This window comes from Delphinus delphis, chromosome X (assembly GCF_949987515.2).
Source record: "Delphinus delphis chromosome X, mDelDel1.2, whole genome shotgun sequence".
NCBI classification, from domain to species: Eukaryota; Metazoa; Chordata; class Mammalia; order Artiodactyla; family Delphinidae; genus Delphinus; species Delphinus delphis.
Window position 1 is genome coordinate 118149509 of NC_082704.1, and position 22759 is coordinate 118172267.

The 22759-nt window shown below is 41.5% G+C and overlaps 1 long non-coding RNA gene across 1 annotated transcript in view; it reads left to right on the forward strand.

Moving 5' to 3' along the window:
* LOC132418386 (uncharacterized) overlaps nt 1–22759 on the forward strand; it is a 32688-nt gene that overhangs the window by 252 nt on the left and 9677 nt on the right. The gene's annotated exons all lie outside the window — the stretch shown is intronic.

Consider the following 22759-nt stretch of genomic DNA (forward strand, 5'->3'; position numbering starts at 1 on the left):
AATTAAAGTAAGTTTATCTTGTTTTTTAAAGTGTTAATAAGAAGCATATGTCTTTCTGTATCACCGTAGTGGATCTGTGAAGTCTCTTTCCAGGAATCGCCCTCTGCCTAAGAGAACTGCTTCAAGCAAAATCACATTCCCTCTCTGGGGACAGGTTGCTGCCTCTGAGTCGTCTCTGCAAGGGTACCTAAGCCCAGGCCCCTAGCCTCAAGCGCGACAACTCAGAAGGGCCATCCCAGCTTCAGAGCTGCTCCTAGGGTCAGCTGAGGCTTCCACTGTGACTGCATCACAGTTCCATTTCTCCTTTTGCCCTGTCTTTCTATCACTCTCTCGAAGCTGTTCATGAGAACCTTTTTTTTTTAAGATGTTGGGGGTAGGAGTTTATTAATTAATTTATTTATTTTTGCTGTGTTGGGTCTTCGTTTCTGTGCGAGGGCTTTCTCTAGTTGTGGCAAGCGGGGGCCACTCTTCATTGCGGTGCGCGGGCCTCTCACTGTCGCGGCCTCTCTTGTTGCGGAGCACAGGCTCCAGACGCGCAGGCTCAGTAGTTGTGGCTCACGGGCCTAGTTGCTCCGCGGCATGTGGGATCCTCCCAGACCAGGGCTCGAACCCGTGTCCCCTGCATTAGCAGGCAGATTCTCAACCACTGCGCCACCAGGGAAGCCCCATGAGAACATTTGTATGCACAAATCTTGTGGAGTCTCAGCCTTTTTAATAAGTGTAATTGTTATTTAGGTTTGGTGAGGCCGGCAGATTGGGAAACAACTACCATTAAAAAGGTAGTTTATTATACTCACAGATCCCAAGAGATGGAGGACACACCACACCGTGGGGCGCCACACGTGGAGGCGCTGGGGTTGATCACGAGGCAGGAGGAGAGAGGGGGACTGTGGGCATGAGCCTTTATTATGGTTTCCATAAGAAGGGATGGGCAAAGCAGGGCAAGCAGGTTTAGAATTGGCTAATTGGAATAATTTCAGCAGGCTCTGGAGCATAGGGGCTGTCCCCAGTTGTTTGGTACCTGGCCCTGGGGTGATAAGGGCAGGTGGATAGTGGCCCCGAGTGTGACATCCCAGAAAGGGAGGTGATTGGGGGGTGTGAGCTTAGATGCTGAAGTCGGGGAACTGACCAGCCTCTAGCCAGAGCGTCAAAACTGGATCAAGACAGCATTAAAAAAAACTCTGTTACATTGGTGTATATTTCCTGGGGGAACCTAGCCTAATCTGTTTTTTAAAATATGTTGATAACTATATTTCAACATACAGTAGACCCTAGAACAACAGGGGCTTGAACTGCACATGTCCACTTGTATGCAGGGTTGTTTGTTTTTTTTTCCCCCCCAGTAAATACTACAGTACTACACCATCTGGGATTGGTTGAACCGCGGATATGGAGGGTTGCCTATGGACGTGAGCTTCTTCGAATTTGGGGATCCGTGGTGGGTTCTGGAGCCAGGTCCCCTCGGATACTGAGGAGCGACTGTAATTGGTTTCTTTTGTAATTTCTTGTATTTTATTTTATGCATGTAAAAATATTATTCTGAGAAGATACAGACTTCACCAGATTCCAAAGGGTCACATGGCACCAAAAGGGCAAAAGCCTTTGGTAATTGAAGAGACAGGCATGCAAACAAGTAACAATATTTACATGTCAGTATATGTATGTGCAGACTATTCCTGGCCAAAAAGGAAGAAGTGACTATTGTGAGGATGATGTGCAGGAAGTGGGTGGAAGGGAAAGTGTAAGTAACAAGAATGCTTTATAGAGAAGGAGCTGCTAACGTCGCGTGTTACAGGAAGAGTGGTAGGTGGGTGAGAAGACTGGCAGGACACCTTCGACCCCAATTTCCACTCTCTGAATTGTTTTGTCTTGTTTGTCCCTCCACATTCCAGGTAACACGCTAACACCAACATGCACACACAAACACATCCCTCCCGTCTGCCAATAGTTATAAACAATTTTGGATAAATCACGGTTTAGTATTTATGTTATTATGACTCTAAAAATATTCGTAATGACCAATGATGAAATTTTTTCTTGTATAACTTTTCCACTAGAATTTAATACTTGCCTTGTTTTTCCCCTTTGTGTAGTTTTAAATGATTACCCATCAGCATTGTAAATCTCCTCTCAATGCATTCAAATATATCAACTACTCTTTATGTTTCCTTTTTTGGTTTTTTTTTCCCTTGGGTCCTCACTCTTGAATAAACACCTCACCTCTGTCACTGCCCAGTTCTAGACTGTTTGGAAATGACTTCTGCCCATTGTCTTCCTGGGACTTGCTGTCAACCTTTTCCTGCCCTGTGCTGGATCTCTGGTTTTTGGATACCGTGTATTCTTCTTTGCATTGTTTTGGGAGCACATCAGTTTTTGAGGTCTGGAAAATCAAAAAATGTCTGTTTTACCCTCCCACTTGACTGCTAGCTTGGATATATAATTCTAGGTTTAGAGACATTTCTTTCAGAATTGTTAAGTGATTGCTTCATCATCTTCTAGTTCCCACTGTTGGTGTTGAGAAATCAGATGTCATTTCTTTTTTTTCTTCCTCAATATTTTTAACATCGTCTCTTTCTTCCAGTGGCCTGAAAAGATGTGCCTTGATATAGACCTCTTTGCTTTCACTGGCTTGGCACCTGAAGGGACCATTCATTCTGGATACTGATATCCTTCATGTTAGGGATATTATCTTATATTATTAATTTTCTTAATAACTTGCTCCCCTCCTCTTTCTTCATTCTCTCTTTTAAGTAACTTCTATTACTCATATGTCGGATTCCCAGACTGGCAGTCTCATTTTCTATCAGTTTTTCATTTTGTTTTATTTTTTAGGATATTTTAAAAATTTCCCATCCATTTTATTAGGTTTATTTCTGCTCATGTATGAAGTTTCCAAGACATGTATGTATTTATTTTTATGTGTATGTGTGCATTTGTGTGTGTGTATATGTGTGTGAGTATGTGCATGTGTGAGTATGTGTACACGCACATATACAAGGCAGTGTATACGGGTTTGCCAATCCATGGTAATGTGATATGAACTGCTGCTGTCAGACCCAGGGTTTAGCAGAGAGGAAAAATTGAATCTCTTTTAGAGTTACAAACAGAATTTATGACTGGTCCTGGTAAAATTAGTCTCCTTTCCAAACCTGCAATTACTTACGTTTACAGTGTTGCTTTTGTTCTCAGAGCTCTCACAATTCCTCATCCCTTGCACAATTCTCATTTCCCATAATTCCATTTCTCCTATAATTCCCCATCTCTTCCACAATTCTCCATTCTCTCTCACAATTCTCTGTTCTCTGATAATATTCTGACCTCTTTCACAATTCCCCCATTTCTTCCCCAATTCCCCCCCAATTCTGTTTTTTCCCACAGTTCCCTGTGTCTCCCACATTTCTGTGTTCTTTCCCAGAATTCCCCATGCCTCCCACAATTCTTTATTCTTTCCCTCAATTCCCTGTCTCACTCACAATCTGTCTTTTCCCACAATTCTCTGCTTCTCCCATAATTCCTTTCCCACAGTTTTTGTGGTGGAGGGGTTGTTTTAATTGTTTTCTTAATTGAGATATAGTTGATGTATGTTATATTAGTTTCAGGTGTACAACATAATGATTTGATATATGTATATACTGGGAAATGATTACCACAATAAGTCTAGTTAAGATCCATGACACACTTAGTTACAAAATTTTGTCTTGTGATGAGAACTTTTAAGATCTACTCAACTAGTGACTTTCAAATATACAACACAGTACCATTAAGTACAGTTGCCATGCTGTATATGACATCCTGAGGACTTACTTATTTTATAACTGGAAGTTTGTATCTTTTGACCACCTTCACCTATTTCACCCCGCCCCCAACCCCCAGCCTCTGGCATCACTAATTTGTTCTCTGTATCTGTGAGTACATTTTTTTAAGATTCTACTATAAGTGAGATCACATGGTATTTGTCTTTCTCTGTCTGACTTCTTTCACTTAGTATAGTGCTCTCAACGTCTTTGCATGTTGTCACAAATGACAGGATTCCATTCTTTTTATGGCTGAGTAATATTCCACTGTATACAAATACCACATCTTCTTTATCCATTCATCCATTGATAGGCAGTTAGTTTGCTTCCATGTCTTGGCTATTGTAAATAATGTTTTAATGAACGTGGGGGTGTGTACATCTTTTCAAGCTAGTGTTTTCATTTCCTTTGGATAAATAACCAGAAGTGGAATTGCTGGATCATGTGGTAGTTCTATTTTTACTTTTTGAGGAAACTTCATGCTTTTTTCTTTAGTTGCTACATCAGTGTACATTTCCACCAACAGCACACGAGAGCTTCCTTGTCTCCACACGCTCATCCTCATTTCTTGTCTTTTTGACAGTAGTCATTCTAACAGGTGTGAAGTGATATCTCATCTGGGTTTATTTGCATTTCCCTGATGATTAGAGATTTTGAGCACATTTTTATGTACCTGTTGGCTATCTATATATCTTCTTTGGAAAAATATCTACTCAGTTCCTCTTCCTATTTTTTAGTTGGATTGTTTGTTTTTTGCTATTGAGTTCTTCATATATTTTGGATATTAATGCCTTATCAGATATATGATTTACAAATATTTTCTCCCCTTCGGTAGGTTTCCTTTTCATTTTGTTGATAGTTTCCTTTGCTGTGCAGAAGCTTTTGAGTCTGATGTAGTCCTACTTGTTTGTTTTTACTTTTGTTGCCAAATCCAAAAAATCATCTCCAAGACCAATGTCAAGGAGGTTACTGCCTTGTAAACTTGTAGGAGTTTTCTAGTAGGAGTTTTATGGTTTCAGGTCTTACTTTTAAGTTTTTAATCCATTTTGAGTTAATATTTGTGTATAGTGTATAATAGTGGTCCAGTTCAATTCTTTTGCATGTGGCTGTGCAGTTTCCCAACACCGTTTATTGAAGAGACTGTCCTTTCCCCATTGTGTATTCTTGGCTCCTTTATTGTAAATTATTTGGCCATGTATGCATGGATTTATTTCTGGACTCTCTATTCCATTCCATTGATCTATGTGTCTGTTTTTATGCCAATACCATACTGTTTTGATTATGGTAGGTTTGTAATATAGTTGAAATCAGACTCTGTAGTGCCTCCGGCTTTATTCTTTTTTCCCAAGACTGCTTTGGCTATATGGGGTCTTTTGTGGTTCCATACAAATTTTAGGATTGTTTGTTCTATTTCTGTGAAAACATGCCATTGGATTTTTTTTCTCTTTCTTTTTGGCCACACCACGTGGCATGCGGAACTTCCCCTACCAGGGATCGAACCTGTGCCCCCTGCAGTGGAAGCGTGGAGTCTTAACCACTGGACCGCCAGGGAAGTCTGAAATGCCATTGGAATTTTGATATGGATTGCATTGAATGTGTAGATTGCTTTGGGTTAGTATGATCATTTCAACAATATTAATCCTTCCAATCCATGAGCATAGAATATCCTTCCATTTATTTGTGTTTTCTTTGATTTCTTTAATAAAAATCATATATTCGGTTGGCCAAAAAGTTCGTTCAGTTTTTCTGTAACATCTTACAGCAAAACCCGAATGAACTTTTTGGTCAACCAGTTTTCAATGTTCAGGTCTTTCAACTTCCTGGGGACTTTATTCCTAGGTATTTTATTCTTTATGTTGCAGTTGTGAATGGTAATGTTTTCTTAATTTCTTTTGCTGCTAGTTCATTATTAGTTTATGGAAATGCAAGTGATTCCCACAATTCCCTGTCTCATGCACAATTCTCTTTTCTTTCCCACAGTTCTGTGTCACTCCCACAATTCCACATGGATTCCACAATTCTCTGTTTTATCCCAGAGTTCTCCATCTCTCCCATAATTCCACATGTCTCCTATAATTCTCTATTCTCTCCCACAATTCCATGTCACTCCCACAATTCCACATGTCTCCCATAATTCTCCTTCTTTCCCACAGGTCCTCTTGTCTCCCATAATTCTCTCTTTTTCCTACAGTTCTCTGTTTTTTCCCGTAATTCCCTGTCCCTCCCACAAATCCATGTGTCTCCCGTAATTCTCTGTTCTTTCCCATTATTCCCTCACTCCCAGAATTCCTCCTGTCCCCCACAATTCTCTCTTCTTTCCCAGAATTCCCACTGTCTCCAACAATTCTCTATTCTTTCCCACAATTCTCCACTCTCCCTCAATTCTGTTTCCTAAATTTCCTGTCTTTCTCATAATTCTTTATTCTCTTTTGCAGTACCCCATTACCTCTCACAGTTTTTGCTCTTCCATCATACTCTGTTCACTCCCACAATTCTCTACTTTCTCTCCATTCTCTCCCGTAATTCTTTGGTCTTTCCCATAGTTCCCCTTGTCTCCCACAATTCTCTATTCTCTCCTACAATTCCCTGTCACTCCCACAGTTCCACGTTCTCCCACAATTCCCTGTCACTCCCATAGTTCCATGTGTCTCCCACAATTCTCTATTCTCTCCCACAATTCCCTGTCATTCCCACAGTTCCATGTTCTCCCACAATTCCCTGTCACTCCCATAGTTCCATGTGTCTCCCACAATTCTCTATTCTCTCCCACAATTCCCTGTCATTCCCACAGTTCCATGTTCTCCCACAATTCCCTGTCACTCCCATAGATCCATGTGTCTCCCACAATCCTCTGTTCTTTCCCACAATTCTCCATTTCTCCCACAGTTCTTTTTTTGTCCCCTGTTACCTCATTATTTATGACAATTTTTCTCGCATAAAACGTATTTTCTCTCACAACTGTCTATTTTTTCCTTGTCATGGTTCTTTCTCAGTGCCCCAATGCCTCCAACAATTCCCCTGTCACTTTCAAAATTGTCTGCACTCACTCAATTTCCTGTTTTTCCCATAATTGTCTACTCTGTACTGCAATTTTTCATCTCTCCCACAACTCCTTGTTTTTCCCACAATTCTCTGTTCTTAACCCCAATTCCCTGTCACTTCCAGAATTCCCAGTGTCTCCAACCATTCTCTATTCTTTCCCATAATTCTCCACTCTCACAATTCTGTTTCCTAAATTTCCTGTCTTTCTCATAATTCCTTACTCTCTTTTGCAGTACCCCATTATCTCTCACAGTTCTTGCTCCTCCATCATACTCTATTCACTCCCACAGTTCTCTATATTCTCTCAGTCCTCTCTTTTCCACAGTTCTCTGTCACTCCCACAATTCTCTCTCTCCCTCAATTCCGCCTGTCTCCCACAGTTCCCTTTTTCTCCCACAGTTCTCTGTTTTTTCCCACAATTCCCTGTCAGTCCCACAGTTCTATGTGCCTCCCATAATTCTCTGTTCTCTCACACAATTCCCTGTCAGTCCCACAGTTCTATGTGCCTCGCATAATTCTCTGTTCTCTCCCACAATTCCCTGTCACTCCCACAGTTCCATGTGTCTCCCACAATTTTCTATTCTCTCCCACAATTCCCTGTCACTCCCACAATTCCTTGTTTTTCCCACAATTCTCTTTTCTATCCTACAGTTCCCGTCTCCCACAATTCTCAGGTTTCCCCCATAATTCCACAGGTCTCCCACAATCCTCTCTTCTCTTCCACAATTCCCTGTCATTCCCACAATTCCATGTGTCTCCCATAATTGTTTTCCTACAATTCTTTGTTCTTTCACAGAATTCCTCATCTCCCACAGTTCTCTGTTCTTTCCCACAATTCTCCATTTCTCCCACAGTTTTTCTTCTCTCCCATATTACCACATTTATCACAATTGTTTCTTCTCCCATAACACTCTATTCTCTCCCACAGTTATTTATTCTCTCTCACAATTGTATGCTTTTCCCTTGTCACAATTTCCTTTTCTCTCATAAGGTCCCAGTGCCTCCCACAGTTCCTGTCACTTTCACAATTCTCTGCATTCACTGAATTTCCTTATTTTTCCACAATTGTCTACTCTGTCCCACAGTTCTCTCTTTCCCACAATTCTTTGTTTTTTCCCATAATTCTTAATCTCTCCCACAATTCTCTGTTTTATCCCAGAATTCCCTTTGTCTCCCCCAATTCTCAGTTGTTTTTTTTTTAACATCTTTATTGGGGTATAATTGCTCCACAATGGTGTGTTAGTTTCTGCTTTATAACAAAGCGAATCAGTCACACATAAACATATGTTCCCATATGTCTTCCCCCTTGTGTCTCCCTACCTTCCACCCTCCCTATCCCACCCCTCCAGGCCGCCACAAAGCACCGAGCCAATATCCCTGTGCCATGCGGCTGCTTCCCACTAGCTATCTACCTTACTATGTTTGTTAGTGTGTATATGTCCATGACTCTCTCGCCCTGTCACAGCTCACCCTTCCCCCTCCCCATAACCTCAAGTCCGTTCTCTAGGAGGTCTGCATCTTTATTCCTGCCTTACCCCTAGGTTCTTCATGACATTTTTTTTCTTAAATTCCATATATATGTGTTAGCATACGGTATTTGTCTTTTTCTTTCTGACTTACTTCACTCTGTATGACAGACTCTAGGTCTATCCACCTCATTACAAATAGCTCAATTTCGTTACTTTTTATGGCTGAGTAATATTCCATTGTATATGTGCCACATCTTCTTTATCCATTCATCCGATGATGGGCACTTAGGTTGTTTCCATCTCCGGGCTATTGTAAATAGAGCTGCAGTGAACATTTTGGTACATGACTCTTTTTGAATTTTGGTTTTCTCAGGGTATATGCCCAGTAGTGGGATTGCTGGGTCATATGGTAGTTCTATTTGTAGTTTTTTAAGGAACCTCCATACTGTTCTCCATAGTGGCTGTACCAATTCACATTCCCACCAGCAGTGCAAGAGGGTTCCCTTTTCTCCACACCCTCTCCAGCATTTATTGTTTCTAGATTTTTTGATGATGGCCATTCTGACTGGTGTGAGATGATATCTCATTGTAGTTTTGATTTGCATTTCTCTAATGATTAATGATGTTGAGCATTCTTTCATGTGTTTGTTGGCAGTCTGTATATCTTCTTTGGAGAAATGTCTATTTAGGTCTTCTGCCCATTTTTGGATTGGGTTGTTTGTTTTTTTGTTATTGAGCTGCATGAGCTGCTTGTAAATTTTGGAGATTAATCCTTTGTCGTTTGCTTCATTTGCAAATATTTTCTCCCATTCTGAGGGTTGTCTTTTGGTCTTGTTTATGGTTTCCTTTGCTGTGCAAAAGCTTTAAAGTTTCATTAGGTCCCATTTGTTTATTTTTGTTTTTATTTCCATTACTCTAGGAGGTGGGTCAGAAAGGATCTTGCTGTGATTTATGTCATAGAGTGTTCTGCCTGTTTTCCTCTAAGAGTTTGATAGTTTCTGGCCTTACATTTAGGTCTTTAATCCATTTTGAGCTTATTTTTGTGTATGGTGTTAGGGAGTGATCTAATCTCATACTTTTACATGTACCTGTCCAGTTTTCCCAGCACCACTTATTGAAGAGGCTGTCCTTTCTCCACTGTACATTCCTGCCACCTTTATCAAAGATAAGGTGTCCATATGTGCGTGGGTTTATCTCTGGGCTTTCTATCCTGTTCCATTGATCTATCTTTCTGTTTTTGTGCCAGTACCATACCATCTTGATAAATGTAGCTTTGTAGTATAGTCTGAAGTCAGGGAGCCTGATTCCTCCAGTTCCTTTTTTTGTTCTCAAGATTGCTTTGGCTATTCGGGGTCTTTTGTGTTTCCATACAAATTGCAAAATTTTTTGTTCTAGTTCTGTGAAAAATGCCAGTGGTAGTTTGATAGGGATTGCATTGAATCTATAGATTGCTTTGGGTAGTAGAGTCATTTTCACAATGTTGATTCTTCCAATCCAAGAACATGATATATCTCTCCATCTATTTGTATCATCTTTAATTTCTTTCATCAGTGTCTTATAATTTTCTGCATACAGTCTTTTGTCTCCTTAGGTAGGTTTATTCCTAGATATTTTATTCTTTCTGTTGCAATGGTAAATGGGAGTGTTTTCTTGATTTCACTTTCAGATTTTTCATCATTAGTGTATAGGAATGCCAGAGATTTCTGTGCATTAATTTTGTATCCTGCCACTTTACCAAATTCATTGATTAGCTCTAGTAGTTTTCTGGTAGCATCTTTAGGATTCTCTATGTATAGGATCATGTCATCTGCAAACAGTGACAGCTTTACTTCTTCTTTTCCGATTTGGATTCCTTTTATTTCCTTTTCTTCTCTGATTGCTGTGGCTAAAACTTCCAAAACTATGTTGAATAAAATGGTGAGAGTGGGCAACCTTGTCTTGTTCCTGATCTTAATGGAAATGCTTTCAGTTTTTCACCATTGAGGATGATGTTTGCTGTGGGCTTGTCATATATGGCCTTTATTATGTTGAGGAAAGTTCCCTCTATGCCTACTTTCTGCAGGGTTTTTATCATAAATGGGTGTTGAATTTTGTCAAAAGCTTTCTCTGCATCTATTGAGATGATCATATGGTTTTTCTCCTTCAATTTGTTAATATGGTTTATCACATTGATAGATTTGCGTATATCGAAGAATCCTTGCATTCCTGGAATAAATCCCACTTGATCATGGTGTATGATCCTTTTAAAGTGCTGTTGGATTCTGTTTGCTAGTATTTTGTTGAGGATTTTTGCATCTATGTTCATCAGTGATATTGGCCTGTAGTTTTCTTTCTTTGTGACATCCTTGTCTGGTTTTGGTATCAAGGTGATGGTGGCCTCGTAGAATGAGTTTGGGAGTGTTGCTCCCTCTGCTGTATTTTGGAAGAGTTTGAGAAGGATAGGTGTTAGCTCTTCTCTAAATGTTTGATACAATTCGCCTGTGAAGCCATCTGGTCCTGGGCTTTTGTTTGTTGGAAGATTTTTAATCACAGTTTCAATTTCAGTGCTTGTGATTGGTCTGTTCATATTTTCTATTTCTTCCTGATTCAGTCTTGGCAGGTTGTGCATTTCTAAGAATTTGTCCATTTCTTCCAGGTTGTCCATTTTATTGGCATAGAGTTGCTTGTAGTATTCTCTCATGATCTTTTTTATTTCTGCAGTGTCAGTTGTTACCTCTCCTTTTTCATTTCTAATTCTATTGATTTGAGTCTTCTCCCTTTTTTTCTTGATGAGTCTGGCTAATGGTTTATCAATTTTGTTTATCTTCTCAAAGAACCAGCTTTTAGTTTTATTGATCTTTGCTATTGTTTCCTTCATTTCTTTTTCATTTATTTCTGATCTGATTTTTATGATTTCTTTCCTTCTGCTAGCTTTGGGTTTTTTTTGTTCTTCTTTCTCTAATTGCTTGAGGTGCAAGGTTAGGTTGTTTATTCGAGATGTTTCCTGCTTCTTAAGGTGGGCTTGTATTGCTATAAACTTCCCCCTTAGAACTGCTTTTGCTGCATCCCATAGGTTTTGGGTCGTTGTGTCTCCATTGTCATTTGTTTCTAGGTATTTTTTGATTTCCTCTTTGATTTCTTCAGTGATCACTTCATTATTAAGTAGTGTATTGTTTAGCCTCCATGTGTTTGTATTTTTTACAGATCTTTTCCTGTAATTGATATCTAGTCTCATGGCGTTGTGGTCAGAAAAGATACTTGATACAGTTTCAATTTTCTTAAATTTACCAAGGCTTGATTTGTGACCCAAGATATGATCTATCCTGGAGAATGTTCCATGAGCACTTGAGAAAAATGTGTATTCTGTTGTTTTTGGATGGAGTGTCCTATAAATATCAATTAAGTCCATCTTGTTTAATGTATCATTTAAAGCTTGTGTTTCCTTATTTATTTTCATTTTGGATGATCTGTCCATGGGTGAAAGTGGGGTGTTTAAGTCCCCTACTATGAATGTGTTACTGTCGATTTCCTCTTTTATGGCTGTTAGTATTTGCCTTATGTATTGAGGTGCTCCTATGTTGGGTGCATAAATATTTATAATTGTTATATCTTCTTCTTGGATCGATCCCTTGATCATTATGTAGTGTCCTTCTTTGTCTCTTTTAATAGTCCTTATTTTGAAGTCTATTTTGTCTGATATGAGAATTGCTACTCCAGCTTTCTTTTGGTTTCCATTTGCATGGAATATCTTTTTCCATCCCCTTACTTTCAGTCTGTATGTGTCTCTAGGTCTGTAGTGGGTCTCTTGTAGACAGCATATATAAGGGTCTTGTTTTTGTATCCATTCAGCTAATCTGTGTCTTTTGGTGGGAGCATTTAGTCCATTTACATTTAAGGTAATTATCGATATGTATGTTCCTATTCCCATTTTCTAAATTGTTTTGGGTTTGTTATTATAGGTCTTTTCCTTCTCTTGTGTTTCTTGCCTAGAGAAGATCCTTTAGCATTTGTTGTAAAGCTGGTTTGGTGGTGCTGAACTCTCTCAGCTTTTGCTTGTCTGTAAAGGTTTTAATTTCTCCATCAAATCTGAATGAGATCCTTGCTGGGTAGAGTTGTCTTGGCTGCAGGTTTTTCTCCTTCATCACTTTCAGTATGTCCTGCCACTCCCTTCTGGCTTGTAGGGTTTCTGCTGAGAGATCAGCTGTTAACCTTATGGGGATTCCCTTATGTGTTATTTGTTGTTTTTCCCTTGCTGCTTTTAATATGCTTTCTTTGTATTTAATTTTTGACAGTTTGATTAATATGTGTCTTGGCGTATTTCTCCTTGGATTTATCCTGTATGGGACTCTCTGTGCTTCCTGGACTTGATTAACTATTTCCTTTCCCATATTACGGAAGTTTTCGACTATACTCTCTTCAAATATTTTCTCAGTCCCTTTCTTTTTCTCTTCTTCTTTTGGAACCCCTATAATGCGAATGTTGGTGCGTTTAATGTTGTCCCAGAGGTCTCTGAGACTGTCCTCAGTTCTTCTCATTCTTTTTTCTTTATTCTGCTCTGCAGTACTTATTTCCACTATTTTATCTTCCAGGTCACTTATCCGTTCTTCTGCCTCAGTTATTCTGCTACTTATCCCATCTAGAGTACTTTTAATTTCATTTATTGTGTTGTTCATCGTTGCTTGTTTCATCTTTATTTCTTCTAGGTCCTTGTTAACTGTTTCTTGCATTTTTTCTATTCTATTTCCAAGATTTCGGATCATCCTTACTATCATTATTCTGAATTCTTTTTCAGGTAGACTGGCTATTTCCTCTTCATTTGTTAGGTCTGGTGCATTTTTATCTTGCTCCTTTATTTGCTGTGTGTTTTTCTGTCTTCTCATTTTGCTTATCTTACTGTGTTTGGGGTCTCCTTTTTGCAGACTGCAGGTTCGTCGTTCCCGCTGTTTTTGATGTCTGTCTCCAGTGGCTAAGGTTGGTTCAGTGGGTTGTGTAGGCTTCCTGGTGGAGGGGACTAGTGCCTGTGTTGTGGTGGATGAGGCTGGATCTTGTCCCCCTAGTGGGCAGGTTCACGTCTGGTGGTGTGTTTTGGGGTGTCTGTGGCCTTATTATGATTTTAGGCAGCCTCTCTGTTAATGGGTGGGGTTGTGTTCCTGTCTTGCTAGTTGTTTGGCATAGGTTGTCCAGCACTGTGGCTTGCTGGTCGTTGAGTGAAGCTGGGTGCTGGTGTTAAGATGGAGGTCTCTGGGAGATTTTTGCCATTTGATATTATGTGGAGCTGGGAGGTCTCTTGTTGACCAGTGTCCTGAAGTTGGCTCTCCTACCTCAGAGGCAGAGCCCTGACTCCTGGCTGGAGCACCAAGAGCCTTTCATCCACATGGCTCAGAATAAAAGGGAGAAAAAGTAGAGGGAATTAGTAAAAGTATGCGGAAAGAAAGAAGGAAAGGAGGGAAGGAAGGAAGGAAGGAAGGAAGGAAGGAAGGAAGAAAGAAAGAAAGAAAGAAGCAAAGAAGGAAAGAAGGCAAGAAGGAAAGAAAGGAGGGAGGGAGGGAGGGAGGAAGGAAGGAAGGAGGGAAAGAAGGAAAAAAGACAGAAAGAAAGAAGATACAGTAAAAATAAAATAAAGTATAATAAAGTTATTGAATTAAAAAATTCTTATTTAGAAAAAAAAAGGGACGGATAGAACCTTAGGACAAATGTTGGAAGCAAAGCTATACAGACAAAAGCTTACACAGACGCATACACATACACCCTCACTAAAAGAGGTAAAGGGGGAAAAATCAAATCTTGCTGTCAGAGACCACCTCCTCAATTTGGGATGATTCGTTGTCTAAAGGAGGGAAGGAAGGAAGGAAAGAAAGAAAGAAAGAACGAAGGTAAAGTATAATAACGTTATTAAAATTAAAATTGATTATTAAGAAAAAAATTTTTAAAAAAAACCATGGACGGATAGAACCCTAGGACAAATGGTGGAAGCAAGACTATACAGACAAGATCTCACACAGAAGCATACACATACACATTCACAAAAAGAGGAAAAGGGAAAAAATCATAGATCTTGCTCCTAAAGTCCACTTCCTTAATTTGGGATGATTGGTTGTCTATTCATGTATTCCACAGCTGCAGGGTATATCAAGTTGATTGTGGAGCTTTAATCCGCTGTTTCTGAGGCTGCTGGGAGAGATTTCCCTTTCTCTTCTTTGTTCTCACAGCTCACAGGGGCTCAGCTTTGGATTTGGCCCCGCCTCTGCGTGTAGGTCGCTGGAGGGCGTCTGTTTTTTGCTCAGACAGGACGGGGTTAAAGGAGCTGCTGACTCGGGGGCTCTGGCGCACTCAGGCCGGAGGGGAGGGAGGGGCATGGCGTGCGGGGCGGGCCTGCGGCGGCAAAGTCCGGCGTGACTTTGCACCAGCCTGAGGCCCGCCGTGCGTTCTCCCGGGGAAGTTGTCCCTGGATCCCGGGAACCTGGCAGTGGCGGGCTGCACAGGCTCCGCGGAAGAGGGGTGTGGAGAGTGACCTGTGCTTGCACACAGGCCCCTTGGTGGCGGCAGCAGCAGCCTTAGCGTCTCCCGCCCGTCTCTGGGTCTGTGCTTTTAGCCGCGGCTCGCGCCCGTCTCTGGGTCCGCGCTTTTAGCCGCAGCTCGCGCTCGTCTCTGGAGCTCCTTTAAGCAGCGCTCTTAAACCCCTCTCCTCACGCACCAGGAAACAAAGAGGGAAGAAAAAGTCTCTTGCCTCTTCGGCAGGTGCACTAACCCCTTCAGGCTATGTTCAAGCCGCCAACCCCAGTCCTCTCCCTGCGCTCCGTGGGAAACCGAAACCTGAGCCTCGGAGCCTCAGCTCGCAGCCCCACCAGCCCCGGCGGGTGAGCAGACAAGCCTCTCGGGCTGGTGAGTGCCGGTCGGCACCGATCCTCTGTGCGGAATCTCCCCGCTTTGCCCTCCGCACCCGTTGCTGTGCACTCCTCCGCGGCTTCGAAGCTCCCCCCTCCGCCTCCCGCAGTCTCCGCCCGCGAAGGGGCTTCCTAGTGTGTGGAAACTTTTCCTCCTTCACAGCTCCCTCCCACTGGTGCAGGTGCCTTCCCTATTCTTTTGTCTCTGTTTTTTCTTTTTTTCTTTTGCCCTACCCAGGTACGTGGGGAGTTTCTTGCCTTTTGGGAGGTCTGAGGTCTTCTGCCAGCGTTCAGTAGGTGTTCTGTAGGAGTTGTTCCACGTGCAGATGTATTTCTGGTGTATCTGTGGGGAGGAAGGTGACCTCCGCGTCTTACTCTTCCGCCATCTTCAAGGTCCCCTCCAAATTCTCAGTTTTGTCCCACAGTTCTCTACTCTGTCCCACAATCCCCCATGGCTCCCACAAATCTCTGTTCTATCCCAGAATTCCCTTTTCTCCCACAATTCCCCATCTCCCACAGTTCCTCTTGTCTCATTCAGATTTCTGTTTCTCTCTTAATTCTTTGTCTTTTCCACAATTCTGTGTTCTTTCCTAAAATTCTCTGTTGTTTTCACAGTTCTCCTTACCTCCCACAATTTATTCTCTCCCCTAGAATCCCATTAACTTTCACAATTCCCCTTTCTACCATAATACTGTCTTCTCTCCACATTTCTTTGTTCTCACAATTGTCTGTTTTTTCTGTCACTCCCACAATCCCCCTTCTCTCCCACAATTCCCTGTTTCTCCCATACTTCCTGATCTCTCTCACACTTTTCTGTTCTATCCCACAATTCCATGTTCCTGCCACAATTCTCCATTTCTTCCTCAATTCTCTTCTCTCTCACAGTTCCCCTTGCTCCTCCCAATTCTGTTTCTCTCACAGTTCTCTTGTGCACAATTCTTTCTTCTCCCATAATGCTCTCTTCTCTCCCATAATTTTTTGTTCTTGCTCACAATTGTCTGTTTTGTTCTTTCTCACAATTCTTTTTTCTCTCACAATGTCCCAGTTCCCCCCCCCCCAGTTTCCCTATCACTCCTACAATTCCTTGTCCCTTCCACAATTCCCTTTTCATGCACAATTCTCTGTTCTTTCCAACAGTTCTCTAATTCTCTCCCACAATTTCCTGTTTTTCTCGTAATTCCTAATCTATCCCACAATTCTCTGTTTTTCCCCCAGAGTTTCCCTTTCTCTCACAAGCCTCTGCTTTTTCCCACAATTCTCTAACTCTCCCACAATTGTCTCTTCTTTCCCACAACTACCCTTGTCTCCCACAATTCAACTCACCCACAGTTTTCTGTTCTTTCTAATAATTTCCTGTTTCTCTTCCAATTCTTTTTTCTCCCCAATTCCCCATTTTCTCCCACAATTTTCCATTCTCACAATACTTGATCATCTTTCACAATTCTATCTCTCACAGAATTCTCCCTTCTCTCCCATAATTGTTTTTTTTCTTCTACTGTTAATTCCCATCTCTCCTGCCATTCTCTGTTCTCTGTCAAAATTTCTTAGATCCCTGGAGCCCATCCCCAGGGTTTGCCAGGATCAGGCCCCTGCGTGGAAGAAGCACAGAAGGTTTGGCCCATTCAGGAGTGGCATGGCCAGAGTGTGGGAACAGAGTGTGGCCTGGGAATGAGGATGTGACACAGAAGGTAGGGTGTCAGCAGGAGGACATAGCTAGCTTTGCATGGGATATAGGTGTGGCCAAGAAGGAAAATGGGTGTGGCAGGACGAGTGTGACCCAGATGAGCTCTGTATGGCCAGGCAGAGAGGAGGGGCATGGCCATGTGGGGAGGAGTGTGGGCATGGACATGCAGGAGTGTGGTGTAAGTGGCAGGGGAATGACTCTGTCAGGGCAAAAGTAGGAAAATTCTTGGTTATGATGGAGTGCAGGTGGCCTGGGAGGGCATAGCTAAGGAGGAAAGACAGGGGGTCAATTCCTTGTCTCTGAGACAATACTCTATTTCAGTACATGACAAAAATATTTTGTAATCGTGTATTTAAAAGTATATTATTTATGCTACCTACCTATGGTTATTTGAAATCAGAAAATACATTTTTAAAGCTTTCTATCCCTTATTTTAGTGCTACTCACAATGTGTCACCCCAGTGCGTCTAGTTCACACACTTACCAGTCTGCAATGAGATGAGGACCTTGGACCAGAGGGAAAGTAAGGCACTGCTTCCTTCATCAAGAAAATCTTGCTATGAAAAATACATCATCTCAACTAAAGTTGTGCTTAGTGACAGCAGATTGGTATTTTAGTACAAATTTCGTATCTCAGCTTGGACCTGCAGCTAGCAATTCCTGGGCTGGCATTTGAGTAGCTAGCACTGTCAGTCACTGAAGCAGTCAGTAGGCAGGCACTGAAAGGGTAGAAGAGTCAATGAATCTTGAACAATATCATTCATTCAACAGTACATGTGGCGCATCTGTGATGTGCCAGGTCTTAAGTGCTGAGAACACACAGGTGAACGCACTGCACAAAGCCCTGGCTCTTAGGGAATTTACCTTCTAAGTAAACAGATCAAGCAACCAATGAACAATCCAGTACACAAACAAATAATTTCAAAGTGTGAGAAACACCATGAAGAAAAACCAAGTGGTGTGACAGAGATTGAAGGGTGATGGTGCTACTCCAAGTGTGGTCCAGGAAGCAACAGATCTGCATCTCCTGGGAGCTTGTTAGAAATGCAGAATTACAGCTTCAACACCATCCCCCCACCGCTGAGTCCAAGTCTGCATTGTAACAGGCTCCCCAGGAGATCCGTGTGCACAGTGCAGATTGAGAACCCTGGATACAACCTCAGATGTGGTCGTCAGGAAGCCTTCTCTAAGGGGGGGACATTTTAGCTGAGACCTGACTCATGAGAAGGACCCAGCCGTGTAAAGGTCAGGACAAAGAGTGGTCCAGACAATGGGAACAGCAAAGGAGAGCTTCCTGTGCTTGGAACGAACAGGGGAAGGCCAGCGGGGCCTGCACGGGGTGAGTGACGGCAGAACGTAGGAGAGGATGTGGGGACTGGAGCGTGCTCGGCTTCTTGGGAGCGGCGGGGGGGTTGCATTTTCTTCTAAGTGAGATGTGAAGCCATAGGAGGGTTTTAAAAAGAAGAGTTACTGACCCGACAACAGGGAGAATTTGCTTTTCTCAACTTCAGTCTTCACCACTCTCCAGTTATGCCTGGACACCTTCACTTGGCCCCCTGCCAGCGCTGCCCTTGACCTTCACAGTCTTTGCTAAGGTCTGAATGCATGAAGGCAAGTTCCTAAGACACAGCCAGTGGGCGTCCTTATAGCTCAGTGTTCCACGGGGTCTGCATGGGTTCACCAGGACTCGCCGCATCGGTACGCAGAGGGACCATGTCTGTATCATGTCTCTCTCAAGGGCCAGGGCTGCCTCTCACTCTTTGAAATATGGTAAATGCCACTGTTCTTCAAAGGGATTTGTTGCCAGTAAAATTAAATTACTGGAGGTTATCATTCTGTTTAATATTTTTAATACTATTGTAATAACTTCAGAGAATATATTATTGCAAGTTCCAAGCTTGTGTGTGTGTGTGTGGGTGTGTGTTATTTATTTTTTTGATGAGACCAGGGTCTCTTAACATAAACCTCTAAAAAAATGAATTAATTTTAATTCACTGATGATAGATAACTGCCTTTTATTGTGGGTCACTCTCAACTTATCTGAACCCTAGTTCCATATCTCCAGATGTACACAGGCCATGACTGTTTGAAGAAGTTTCTCTAATTTATAGCTGAACTTATTTAAGACTGAACACTCCTTGATATGTGCCAAGTGGGCCTGGGAGGGCACTGACAGGCCTGCTATGGGACCAGTTCAGAAAACTGAAGCTTGTCCTCTGATGAATGCTGACAGGGAGATGCCCAGCCTTTTACTCTGTTTGGGGATCCATCCTGTATGAGGTTTCATAGGGGGCAGGGGCTCGCTCCCCTGTGTAGCGGTGGTTCTCACGCGGAGGTGGGGGTGGGATTTTGTTACTCCCATCCCATGCAGGAGCCATTTTTGGCTGTCACACTGGAGGTAGGGATTGCTATTGTCATCTACTGGATCAAGGACAGGAATGCTGCTAATATCCTGAAATGTACAGGACAGCTTTCACAGCACAGAATTAGCCAGCCCAAATGTCAATAGTGCCAAGGTTGAGAGACCCTGTTCTAGGCAAACCAAAGGCCAGAAACTTGCTATCCTTGATACCTGGCAGCTAGAGCATGGGCTCCTACCTCCTCAGCTTGGACAGTATATAATATAGATACACATGTACAGGTACGTGTGTGTGTGTAGTTACTAAGTAACTACGTTGGGAAAATTTAACTTAATTCTCCTCCTTTTTACCCTATTTTGTTTTAATTAAAAAATTTTTTATTGAAGTATAGTTGATTTACAATGTTGTGTTAGTTTCAGGTGTACAGAAAAGTGATTCGTCTGTCTATCTATCTGTCTATGTATTCTTTTTCAGACTTTTTTCCCCTTATAGATTATTACAAGATATTGAGTATAGTTCCCTGTGCTGTACAGTAGGTCCTTGTTGGTTATCTATTTTCACCCCAGTTATTCTGAAGCTGAAATGGGGGGAAAAGCTGGTGTTTAATAGTAAACTGTTGTTGTTATTACTATTATGTTATTGTAATTAAGTTATTAGGCCAGTTGTTACCACAAGTGGGCCTTTATGTGTGAGCAGATTTGACATGGTGGACTGAGAATGCCAGGAGTGTACCACTGGTCACAACGGATGAAACGCACGTTGCTCTGGAGAGGAGCTGTGCGGAGCAACGTGTTACCAGCCACCCAGGCAGGAAACATCAGGATAGACTTGCCTAGAGGAGTGAGAGATTTCATCCTTTCTCCCCTGTGGAAATAATTGGTAATGGATCCGGTTTGCTAATAATTACCAAAATTAAAGAGAAATGGAGCAATAATAGGGTTATGTTAATGAAATTTCCTGCTGGTATTGGATTTGCCTTTCACTTTTTAAGTATAAACTGTAGCCAAGGACCATGCAACATAATTTTTCTTTTGAGGGGAAACAACAACATGGTAGGCTATGTCTGAATCTACCAACTTGCCGTATAAAGAGAAAAGATAAAGAAGGCAAGAAGAGAGGCAGTAAAAGAAATGGCTGCTGATTTTGAGAAATGTCTGGGTTTAGGGGCAAGATGAGTTCATTGTTGGAAACACTGCAGTTGTGATGACAATGGTTATCGACAGTGAAATCCAAGAAGCAGTTCAGAGCACAGAACTGAAACTCAGGGAAGTGAGAGCTGGTTACAAATAAAGAAACGTAAGTCATCTGGTGTGGTTGGATGGTCAGACCACAAGGATGAATGGTGATAGCCTTCACGGCTTTTGTTCTCCTTTGCTATCATTCTGTACTTACCAAAGAGTCTTCGGACTAGTTGGGTTTCCCTACTCAGAAGGGAATGCCTGATTAGCTCACCTAAATATATTCCTGCCTCTTTGGCAGTTTTGTTTGTTATCGTAAGCATTGTGAATTAATAAATTGGAGAGAAGAAAAGTAAAAATGGAAGGAAAATCAAGAAGGTAAGTTATGAGTGGCTGTAGGAGAAGGAGGGGGAGGCTCTCTTAAGTGGTTTGGATTCACTGTAAAGTGGGATTGAAGAATTAAAGCCGCAAAAGACAAGTTGACAAACCATTCTCTACCACCACCACATCAGACACAGTTTTCCAAGAAATATGCTGTGGGGGATATTAAAATTCATACTTTAACTCTTGAATCCTAGGAACAGATGTTTGTGATATTATTTTATTGCTTGGTCTCCTTATGCATTAAAAACCAAAGATATACAGGCTCTAAATACAGAGTTATTGGTACAAATATTTAAAAGATATAATCAGAATATTATAGCAAAGGTTTGGATTTTTCTTCTCTCTCTCTCTTTCTCTCTCTCTCTCTCCCTCCTTCTCTTTCTCTCTCTCTCTCTCTCTCTCAGTCTGTCTCTATCTCCAGCAATGGCAATATAAGGCTTTATAGCCAAAGAAATATACTGTGAATTATAAAGTATGAAATAAATTGTTAACAAAAATGCTAAAATATGTTACTCTGCCCCTCTTCAGTTGCACTTTCCTTGATGTTACGTCAGAAGCAGAGGCAGCCATGTGAGTAGGAAGCCTAACGCATGAGGTTATCTGAGGAGTGCTCTTTTGCCCCAAATCAGGGTTCTCCAAAGAAACAGAACCAACCAGAGATCTAGCTAGCTAGCTACATATCAAGAAATTTATTTTAAGGAATTGGTTCACACAACTGTGAGCAGTGCCAAGTATTAAATTTGCAGGGCAGGCCTGCAGGCTGGAAACTCAGCAATAAGCTGACGTTGCAGCCTTGAGTCTGAAATCTGTAGGGAAAACATTTCCTGAGCTTCTACCACGTGCTGGTTCTGGAGCCAGTCTCGGAGGCCATGGGATGGGTGGGACATGTTCCCTGCTGCCTCACCAATACTCTAGGTAGTGAGACAGACACATCTTCAGATAATTTCATTTATTTCGTAACTCTATAAACTTACTGTGGGAGGATAAAGAAAATGTATTTAGCCATGGCCTTTACTCTGGAGGAGATGACCTCTGAATTGACTTTTTAACTGTTAAATTAAATGTTAAACTGTTAAATTAAATGGTTTTTAAAATGGTTTTAAAATGGTTAAATGGTTAAATGGTTAAAATGGTTTTAAAAAACCATTTTAACTGTTTTTAAGTGTACAATTTTGTGGCATGAAGTACATTGACAATGTTGTACAAACATCACCGTGAATTGCCCTTTAAAGGCTAACTGGGGGTTATTCCGGTGTATCAGACACTGTTAGATGCAATATAACATCTGTTCTCTCCCTGCCTACATTTTTTTTTTTACACAAATGGTAGCATACTTCACATAGAGTTTTCACCCTTGTTTTCTTCAGTTAAAATATCTTGGAGGTTTTCCATATTGATACATAAAGCATTCCAGTTTGATTTTATTTAACAGTTGTACACTGTCCCATTGTATAGATTAATATAATTTATGTAAGTGGTCTCTTAATAGTGAACAAAATTTAATTGTTTCTAATGCATTCCCATTACGAACAATGCTGCAATGAATAATATTGTAATACTTACATTTTTTCTCACATGCGAGCAGATCTGTGGAATAAACACCTAGAATCAAAATGACTTGCTCCAGAGGAAGTTGCTTTTATCTTTGGTAGGCATTTCCAAATTACCCTCAATAGGTGGTTGTACCAGTCCCTCTCAGAATGTATGAGAGAGCCCATTCCCTCACACCTTCATCAATACATTGTATTGCTTTTTGTTACTGATTTTGTAGGAACTATTTACATAGTAAGGAAATTAACTCTTTTTCCGAAGTATGAGTGTGTGAGTCTGCTTGGGTTGCCATAACAGAATAAAACAGACTGAGTGGCTTAAACAACAGAAATTTATTTTGTTCTCGAGGTCAGAGGTTCAAGATCAAGGTGCCGTCAGCGTTGGTTTCTGGCTTCCTGGCTTGTAGACAGCTGCTTTCTTGGCCTCTTCTCTAT